We start from the raw sequence: 10,177 nt of genomic DNA on the forward strand, positions 1-10,177 counted from the left end.
TATATATATATACAAAATTAGAACATTTCAACATTTTATTTTAAAAAAGACATAATAATAGTTTTATAATTACATAACACTCGTATTTCAGTACTTATTTTAGAAATAGAAAAGGAAAAACAATTAAGAAATGGATGAATGATTACTAATTTGGAATTCATATTTGTTTTAACATAAAGTTTTCTTAGATAATATTTTGGTATAATTACTTTTTTTCTTCACATTTAAAGTTAATATTCAATTTATTACGATAGTTATTAAAAAAAATCAATTTGGTTCTAATGTTTTTTAAGATGTATTTAAGTTAGTCCCTTATGATAACTTTAGATTAAAATAATTTGGTTCAATATTCTAGAGTAGATGGATATGGAATTTGAATCATTGTATTTTTTTTCTCTCGTTAATGTTATAATTTAATTTTCACGCTTTTTATATTATAGTTTAATGTTGTAGAACAATGAAAACAAATGTTCAAAGTTGAAAAAATGTGAGTTTCTTTGAGCAAAAGAAACCAACTAGAGTGCGACTTCATAATAAGTATTTTACCCCTATCATTCTCAAATAACTTGGGAGAGTGGATGTGTTTAGGGAAAGAGCCAACGAGGTTGGTGTGAGAAATGGTGAGGGTTTGGAGGTTGGAGATGTGAGAGAGAATAACGTAGGGAGCGAAGACTTTGATGGTGAGATTGAAGAGGATAAAATGGGTAAGGTTCCAAAAGTGGGAGAGGGAGACGACGAAGATGTTGCAGAGACTTTTGCCGGATGTGATGAAGTAGAGCGTGGAGGCGAGTTGGGGAGGGAAGCACTTGGGGGAGGCGGTGGGGTGAAGGGGCAGTTGAAGGAGGAGGCCTATGTGTACAACAAATGAGAGTCCACATTTCTAGTTTTCTGTGTCACATCAGAAACACTTAACGTTGTTAGTCCAAAGTTAAGAGAAAGTACAAACTTAAAACATTTTAAAAAATGTTAACACCAAATTGAATTTTTTAATAACCACGATAGTAAATTGAATTTTGGTCTTAAATGTAGGGGCCAAAAATATAATTATACATAATATTTTCAAGGTTAATAACGACATTTTCCATTTAGGGTATTATTCACTTTGGAATTCAAAGCTCTATTAGGGTTTTAAACATTTTAGAGAATTAAGGAAAGATGGTGTATTTAAATTATCCTTGACCTTAACTCCTAAACGATGTAAGACAATTGAGCGTACTAGAATAAACCTCCCAACCGAGTTCTAAAGGGAACAAATGTTCGTTCTTGGAACCACTTTTTCATTCCCATACATGATGTTAATATTTTGACCTTAAATCCATTAAGATAAGATAATTAGAGTCAATCACCTCATTTAATATATTATTTAGTTTGAAACTCAAAGTTTCTTCATATTTTTGTCCTAAAAAACACGTAAAAAATAAAAAAAAAATATTATATTTAAATAATTATTATTATATGTCAAATAAATGAAGGGATAAAAAATATTATATAAAGACAATTTTTTTATCTTTAATGACCTAGTCTCATCTTATACTTTATTAATATAATTATAGTATTCAATGACCAATTAGATAAAATCAAAATTTAAAGCATCCATTTTCTGCAAAGATAAAATTTGGAGTGATTAATTATAATTTTTCTGATACCATATAATATATTACAAGCACTTGAGTGGTTGACATTATATAGCAATTTTAATTTATTTAACTTATAATTTTTTTATATAAAAAACTAGTTATTACTTCTTGATGCAATTTTTTTTTGTCTTTTTTAATATTCTCAAATGCCTCCACTTTTCAATATGCCAACCTCGTTTATTTTTTTATTATATCATTGAAGCTCGTGACGCACGCTGTTTGGTACATTTTGCGGGCCCTATACATTATTTGAGTTAGTACCAATTTATGAGTTTAGGACATTCTGTTTTTAAATGGTGTTTTCACGTGGGAAACATTCCTATGATACTTATAAGATACATATTAATAAAGTGTTAAATTCAAAAAAATATGTATTAAATTCTGATCATTTTAACATGATTTAACGTAATTTTAAAAAGAATAAATATGTTAATTTTTTTAAAAATTTAAACTTATTTTTGTATGATTATAAAAATAAAGAACAAATCATTTTGAACCAGTCATGAAACATATTAATAAAGTGTTAAATTCAAAAAAATATGTATTAAATTCTGACCATTTTAACATGATTTAACGTAATTTTAAAAGAAATAAATATGTTAATTTTTTTAAAAATTCAAACTTATTTTTTATGATTATAAAAATAAAGAACAAATCATTTTGAACCAGTCATGAAAAATATCTTTTTACTAAAAAAAATAAAATTGAAACATACATGTGCATATAAATCTTTATTGTTAATTTACATAATTCATAATTATACAATATATAAATCTGTAACCTCATGTCCACATTTTGAAAATTATACGTATTATTTTTATTCGTGTCCGTGTCGTATCAGTGTATGTGTTACATAATGCTTTCAAAATGTAGAAAAAATAAATAAATGGAATTTAAAATTCAATCCCTGTAGTAAAACTGTTTATTTTAATACTAAAATATTTAGAAAATCTTTCACTCATCAAATTGGGAATTTCATTTTATCAATTATTTTAGATAATGCCGATAAAAAAATTATTTTAGATAATACTGTAATCAATGTTCAAACTGAAATCAAATTTTGTTAAATATTAATATATTAAAAATTAATTCCATTTTTGAATCAATAATATATATATATATATATATATATAAAATTAAGCCAATATTTTTCCTAAAAAGGTAGCACGTATAAACCTGCCTCATTTTTGTCTTAAAAAGTTAAGAATTACTTGCACCTCAAATTATTTTAATATAAAATCTATTGAAAAATATTATTAAAATTAATCATTGTATTTTAGAGAAATACAAGAAAGAACCAACACCTCAACTTGGGGTTGTTTAAAGAAATGAAGGAAGGACTAGATACTGTAAGATGTAAAATTCAATCTCTATAACTGTTAAGTGAAATAAATTCAATATTCTAGAGCACGTGGACATGAAAATTAAATCATTGTCATTCTTTTTTTTTCTCTCACTTTATGTTTGAATAATGCATGAAAAGGGACCCATTCAATTAATTTTGACAAGAGTCACGTGTGGTAGTTGATTAACAAGATGACAATACCATGTATGTACACTTCTCCTCTTTGATTTGAAAGGCCCTGCAATCTTCTCAACTTCTTTTAATCTTTAATTATGAATGAATAGTTGGCATTTCACTGCACATGCTAGGTGAAAACCTCAATTATAAAAAAATTGTACGTAAGAAGATGGAATGAAGAAATAAGATGTTTTTATTCTCTTGTGGTATATTTACATCATTTCAGTTCATGTATAAGAAATATATATACTAGTGTAGGGAGTTTCTATCTCCAAATTACAATCTAATTAGGTAGATCATATCATTATTAAATTAATTGCATATAATCGGGTACAATATCGTACAATATTGCATACAATAATTACGTTTAATTTGATAATTTATTTCCATAATAGTCCCCCTCAAGGTTGTAGGTGAAGTACATGAACCCCCAACTTGTGTGGTAGTGTCAAAAACTGTTCATTGCCCAGTGCCTTCGTAAAAATATATGCGAGCTGATACTGTGTCGGTACATAAGGACTGATTATCCAGCTTGCTTGTAATTTTTCTCGCACAATGTGGCAGTCTATCTCAACGTGTTTTATGCGTTCATGAAATACTAGGTTTTCTGCTATATGTAATGCCGCTCGATTGTCACAGAAAAGTTGAGCTGACAAGTTACATGAAACCTTTAAATCCTGCAACAAATATCGCAACCAAACTATCTCCAAACAAGTATTGGTCATCGCGCGGTATTCTGCTTCCGTTGATGATCTTGATACGTTTCTCTGTTTTTTTTACTTCCATGAGACAATAGAAGAACCAAGAAAAGAAAAATGCAATACCTAGATACTGATTTCCCGAGTTGTCTGACAACTTCCTCTGTCTGAGTCACAATAAGTTGTCAATGTCAGATTATTCTCGAATGACAATAACAATCTTTGTCCCGATGATCCTTTGATGTACTTTAGGACTTCAATTGCAACATCCTAATGAAGTTTCCGTGGAGTCTGTATATATTGACTTAGGGTCCGAATCGAAAATGCTATGTCAGGCAGAGTAACCATGAAGTATATCAGTCGTCCCACGAGTCGCCTGTATTTGACTGGATCCTTTAATAACTCTCCATTGTCTGGTGTGAGTTTTAGGTATTGCTCCATTGGAAATTTGTTTGGACGAGCACCTGAGTTTCGTATCTGCAAAATATCAAGCGCATGTTTTCTTTGGGACATGTAAATAACAGTTTTGGAATAGGAAAATTCAATCCCTAGAAAATATTCTAGAAAATATTTTAAGTCTCAAAGATCTTTAATGCGAAAGTGTGGTAATAAACCGTCTTTAACATGCTAAATTTCTGTAAAATCATTTCCTGTCAAAAGAATATCATCCACATAAATCAAAAGGACAATAAATAATGAGTTATTCTGTCTTGTGAATAGAGAGTAGTCTGTCTTGGACGGTTGAAATCCTACAAATTTAATCACATGAGAAAATGTTGAAAATCATATCTGGGATGCCTGTTTGAGACCATAAAGGATTTGTTGAGTCGACATACAATGTTCTCCCCTTGTCGATCATGCCCGGGTGGCAAGTCCATGTAAATAATTTCATGCAATGTGTCATGTAAAAAGGCATTTTGCACATCTAGCTGGTGAGTAAACCAATTTCTGGCTGCTGCAATGGTGAGGAGACACCTCAAAGTTGTTAATTTTGTTGTTGGTGAAAAAGTTTCAGAATAGTCGACACCTTCAAATCTGAGTGTACCCATTTACGACAAGGCGCACCTTATATCTGTCGACGCTGTCATCTGAGTTTTACTTTATTTTATAGACTCATTTGCATCCGATGGGTTTCTTTCCAGCGGGTAACGTGTCAAGGTCCACGTTTGATTTAGCTGCAAGGCGGAAATCTCTTCGTCCATTGCTTTTTGCCAATTTGGATCAAGGATAGCTTGAGCATAAGTGTGAGGTTCTTTGGTGGTTGTGATGTTAGCAAGATATGCATTATGTGTAGAAGAAAATTGTGAATTAGAAAGAAAATGATGCATAGGATACCTGGTTCCATTCGGTCGGTCTTGGGCAGTGGTTGAATGATTGGCTTGAGATCCCGTTACGTAGTTTTGAAGCCAGGAAGGTGGGGTTGATGTGCGACTGGATCGTCAAACAAGAAGGTTGGTTGGAGAAGGTTTGGTAATGGGTGCTAGACTTCTTGGCATAGGAGAAGAAGGTTGGTCTGTTGGAGTTCATTGCATTATGATGAGTAGGAGAAGAAGGTTGGTTTGATGGAGGTTCAGGTGCATTGTGACGAGTAGGAGAAGAAGGTCGGTTTGATGGAGGTTCAGGTGCATTGTGACGAGTAGGAGAAGAAGGTCGGTTTGATGGAGGTTCAGGTGCATTGTGATGAGTAGAAGAAGAAGGTCCATCGAGTGAATGTTTGACAGGAGTGGATAAGTCAATGTCAATAGTGGGCAAAATACCTTGTAATGGAGGTGAGGATTGTGTCTGGGACTATTGGCAGAATGGGAAACACTTTCATGGAAGATGACATCCCGACTTGTAAAAAAAGTGCATGCATCTATATCAAATAATTTGTATGTTTTTTTATTGAGAGGATAACCAATGAAAATGCACTGTCAAGCGCGCTGATCAAATTTTTGCTTAGGTGAAACAACAGTTGCATAAGAGAGGCAACCAAAAGAGTTTTTCAGTGAGAAAGTGAAGGTGGGCGATTATATAGCATCTCAAAATGTGAGTAAAGGTGTTAGCAAGCGATTAATGATATATGTGGCGGTTAAAACACATTTCTCCCAAAATTCTAATGGTAAACGGGACTGAAATAGGAGGCTCGTGTTGTGTTTATGTCTATGTTTGTGTTCTACTACTCCATTTTGTTGAGGAGTGTAGACACAAGTGCGTTGACATTCAATACCTTTCTTGAGAAAAAAATTACACATAGAAATTAATTTCAATTTGTTGTCAATGTGGATGATTTTAATAGATGTCTGAAATTGATTTTGTGCAAAAGTAATGAATGATTATAAGAGATGTTGGGTTTCAGACTTGTAATTCATAAGAAATAACCATGTACATCTAGTATAGTCATCAACTATAGTGAGAAAAAAACGTTTTTCAAAATGAGTCGGGGTTTTATGAGGACCCAAATGTCACAATGCAATAGATTAAATGGAAAATGAGATTTTATTGTGCTTAAAGGAAATGGTAGCTTGTCTGTTTAGCATTGAGACAAATATTACAATTATTATGAATGAGAATAAGATTTTGACTGATAGGTAGTAAGGAAGATGCAAATTGTAGATAAGCCAGAGAAGGATGTCTGAGGCGCTTGTACCATAAATCAGGGTCGGTCGAAATTTCAGATGTGTGAGCTTGGTTTGGAAAAGGGAACCTGTAGTATAAGTTTGTGTGTTGTTTACCCGAGCCAATCATCCTCCTCATAGTCAAGTCCTGCAAAACGCAACATAAAAACGACACAACAATTTAGTGTACAAATTATTTTAGGACATAAAATATAAATTAATAGAAGAAAATATCTTTAAGAGTGATATTGTCATTGAATTTAATTGTGTCTGTAAATGAAATGGGGACGCAGTTGAGTATGTGGAGAGATATATCTAAATATATCTAATGTTCATTAAAAACAGAGAAGATATACGAATTTCATAATTATATATATATATATAGATAATTATGAAAATTTTCTATTCAAGAATATGGGTAGGCAGAAACTCATACCAATTCATCCCTTCTCATCCTTTCTTATATTATGTTTATAGATAAGCATTATTTATATAATATAATTAATCTGAATGTGCTTCTTATCTTATTTTTATAATGAATGCGTATTTTTTCATCAGGGATACAATAACATTTTAGTTTAGATAAAGTACTTTTTTTTTGTTCATATTTGATCCAATTTACGTGAATTTCAACTAATTCAATTTGGTGGTCCAAAGAAAATAATATTAATTAATATTACCTTTTCCGTCTAATCTACGACATGCAATATATGTCTAGATATTCTAATGCTACTCCTAATTAAGTTATTGAAAAATATTACACGTGACTCAATTTTGAAGAATTTGGTTGATATTTTTAATAAATTCTTCCTCTTTTAATTGTATTCTTTTCATCTATGTTATTTAAATTCAAAAATCTTATTTAAAGAATTTAAAATTAATTTTTACACAAACTATTATTTGATGGCATCAATGGTATATATGTTTATACGTGTGAACACTTCTGTGAATGCAATTGCTCATCTTTAATACAAAACAATATTTAACAATGAATTTTAATCTAAATAAATCAATAGTTAAATACTCTTAATCTTATGATTTAATCAAATAATAGTATATCTAGGATTTTTAGTTGATTGGTATCTTTAAAAATATTTATATATTTTGAAAATATTAATTACAACACATCCCATCATTATTGAAAAATTATTAAATATAAATTAATTTAAAAAAAAAAGAATTAATCATATTAATTAAATTATATATTATTTTATAAATTAAAAAAATATTAATCTTTAAATTAATTTATATTATTAATAAATAATTTTTAAATTAATATCTAATCACTTATTAAGATTTTAGATATAATTATCTAAATTTAAATATTAGTATAACTAACTTATAGCTAATAACAATATAAACTAATTTAGATATTAATAATATAAACTAATTTAAATATTAATAATTTTTTAGTCTCTAGAATAATATTTAATTTAGTTATTAATAACTAATTATTTTAGAGACTATATATTCTAAAGACTGCAAAATTATATACTATATATTTTAGTTAATTTAATAATTTATTAATATCTAATTTAGTTAATTTAATAATTAATTATTTTTTCTATAAACCTTTATATCGACTTTTGTTTTTAAAATTAATTTTTTTTTGTATTGAATGTAAACATTTATTAATTACTCAATTTTTTATTTATTTTTAATATAATATAAATTATAACAAAATTTAAAAAATATTATTTTAATTTTTAATTATATTAATAAAATTTTTATTAAAGTTTATATAGTAACATCTATAGTAAAAAGAAGTATATGAGATTGTTTTACTATTATCACTTTTTAACCTCTTCTTAATTAATTTAAAGTTCAGGTTTAGAAAACTGGTTGTAAATATACCATATAAATAACTCGAAATTCCTAATTCACTGCAAGGGTTTAATTTTGCATTTCTTTATGTTGATAATGTATCAAAATTAAACTATTTGCCATCATGATAAATTTATCTTGTTTAATATTATAAGAAAATATCTAGATGTGCCAGAATTAATAAACGCATAATATATGTGGAGAACCTAATTGGGTTCTGTATTTGTTTTAATAAATTTTTTTTCAATAATTACAATTATAAATTAATTTTTTGAAGTTATAAAAACTTATAATAAAAAAATAACATTATTTTATTTTAGAATTAGAAAGAGAAGCTTTAAAAAGAAAACTCTAGAAAGTTATATCACCAAAAGCATGCGTGTAAGGAAATTCAAATTCGTGTTTGCAGCTGTGAGATAAACACAAATTTAAACACGTATTTAAAATTATAAAGAAAAATAACTTTATCTTCTATTTCTCTAACAAATGACAGAAATAATAATTCTTTGCCACAATTTTTCTCTATATGACTTAGTTTAGATTGAATTGATTTTGATTCTTGCTTCCTTAGAATGTAATAGAATCATCGAACCACTTCGTTTCTCAAAATGGAACATCCATCAAGAGATATTTTGGAAAGACCGTTTAATCCCTTTAAACACAAGAAGCGTCTCGTCTTTCCATAACCAAGCTTTCCAATATTTAAAGTGACAGAATTCTTCACTAGGAAATCTTCAACATCTTCCCAAAGGATAACCAAATTCAAATCTTTCTCTTTAGAGCAACTTTTTCAACATTAAATGCTCTAAGGAAACCGTATGATATGCATGAGAGGTGAAACCGTTTAGTCATTCTTTTGTGAGACTCTCCCTACTTCAACACATTGTAATTCTTCATCTACATTATCATTAATAAGGTCCAAAATCTCTAGAGATGGTCAAGATAAAGATGAGAGCAAAACTTATCTAAAACTATATTTAAACAATGATTCTAATTATGGTCCAGTTTCATCCAATTAAGTGAATCTCGTCTAAAATAATGGATTTTACTCTCAATCAGAGCCTAAGAAAGTTATATTAGACGCTCTAAGAGTGAATAGAAATGTACTTATCAATCCTTGATTATTAACTTTAATCTCTTGCACCAACACATGGTAAAAGTGAACACCATACAAGGTAAATAGTTGAGCTAGAGTTGAAATGCTCTTTGTGTTATGAAGTTGTTGAAGAAAGAAACTTTAGGTCTTTTCCAAACAAATAATTTGATGATACTTGTGCTTGAATTTGAACAGATCTCTTTAGTAGATGATGACAATGGACATTTTCTGTAATATAGAGTTACAAATGTTCAAGTAATACGAGGTTAACTTACATTATGCTTGTATTGTTTAAGTCTCAACTATACTTATCATATGTCAAGAAAAGACTACATAGTGTTGTATCGTCTATTAGACGAAAAACTTGTGTCTTACCTAATATCTAGTACGCCTATTAGTCCCACATCAGTTAAGGGCATTTTAAATACACCTTCATCTCTTAATCCACTAATGTGTCTCTCAAAAATAAAACTGTGACAAAGTTTTGAGTTCAGTAATACCTCAAATATGATGATTGACCTTAACATGTCATTACAACGACTTGACGTCGAAACAAAAATGATAAAAAAAAGAAAAGTATTTGTATTTTTTTTATTACCAACCTTTTTTTTTTATATCCAAATTTATTTTATATATTTGATATTTATTTCTCTTATAGTCTATGTTTAGAATTTTGTTTATGTTTTTTATAATTATTCTTATTGTTCTATTTTATTTTCAATTAAATATTTTATCTTGATTTCACGTTTAGTGAATTTTTTAAAATACTTTAAAATTTTAAATTTAGTCGTTGAGTTATATTT

Source organism: Phaseolus vulgaris, chromosome 11 (genome assembly GCF_051622355.1).
Source record: "Phaseolus vulgaris cultivar YP4 chromosome 11, ASM5162235v1, whole genome shotgun sequence".
NCBI lineage: Eukaryota > Viridiplantae > Streptophyta > Magnoliopsida > Fabales > Fabaceae > Phaseolus > Phaseolus vulgaris.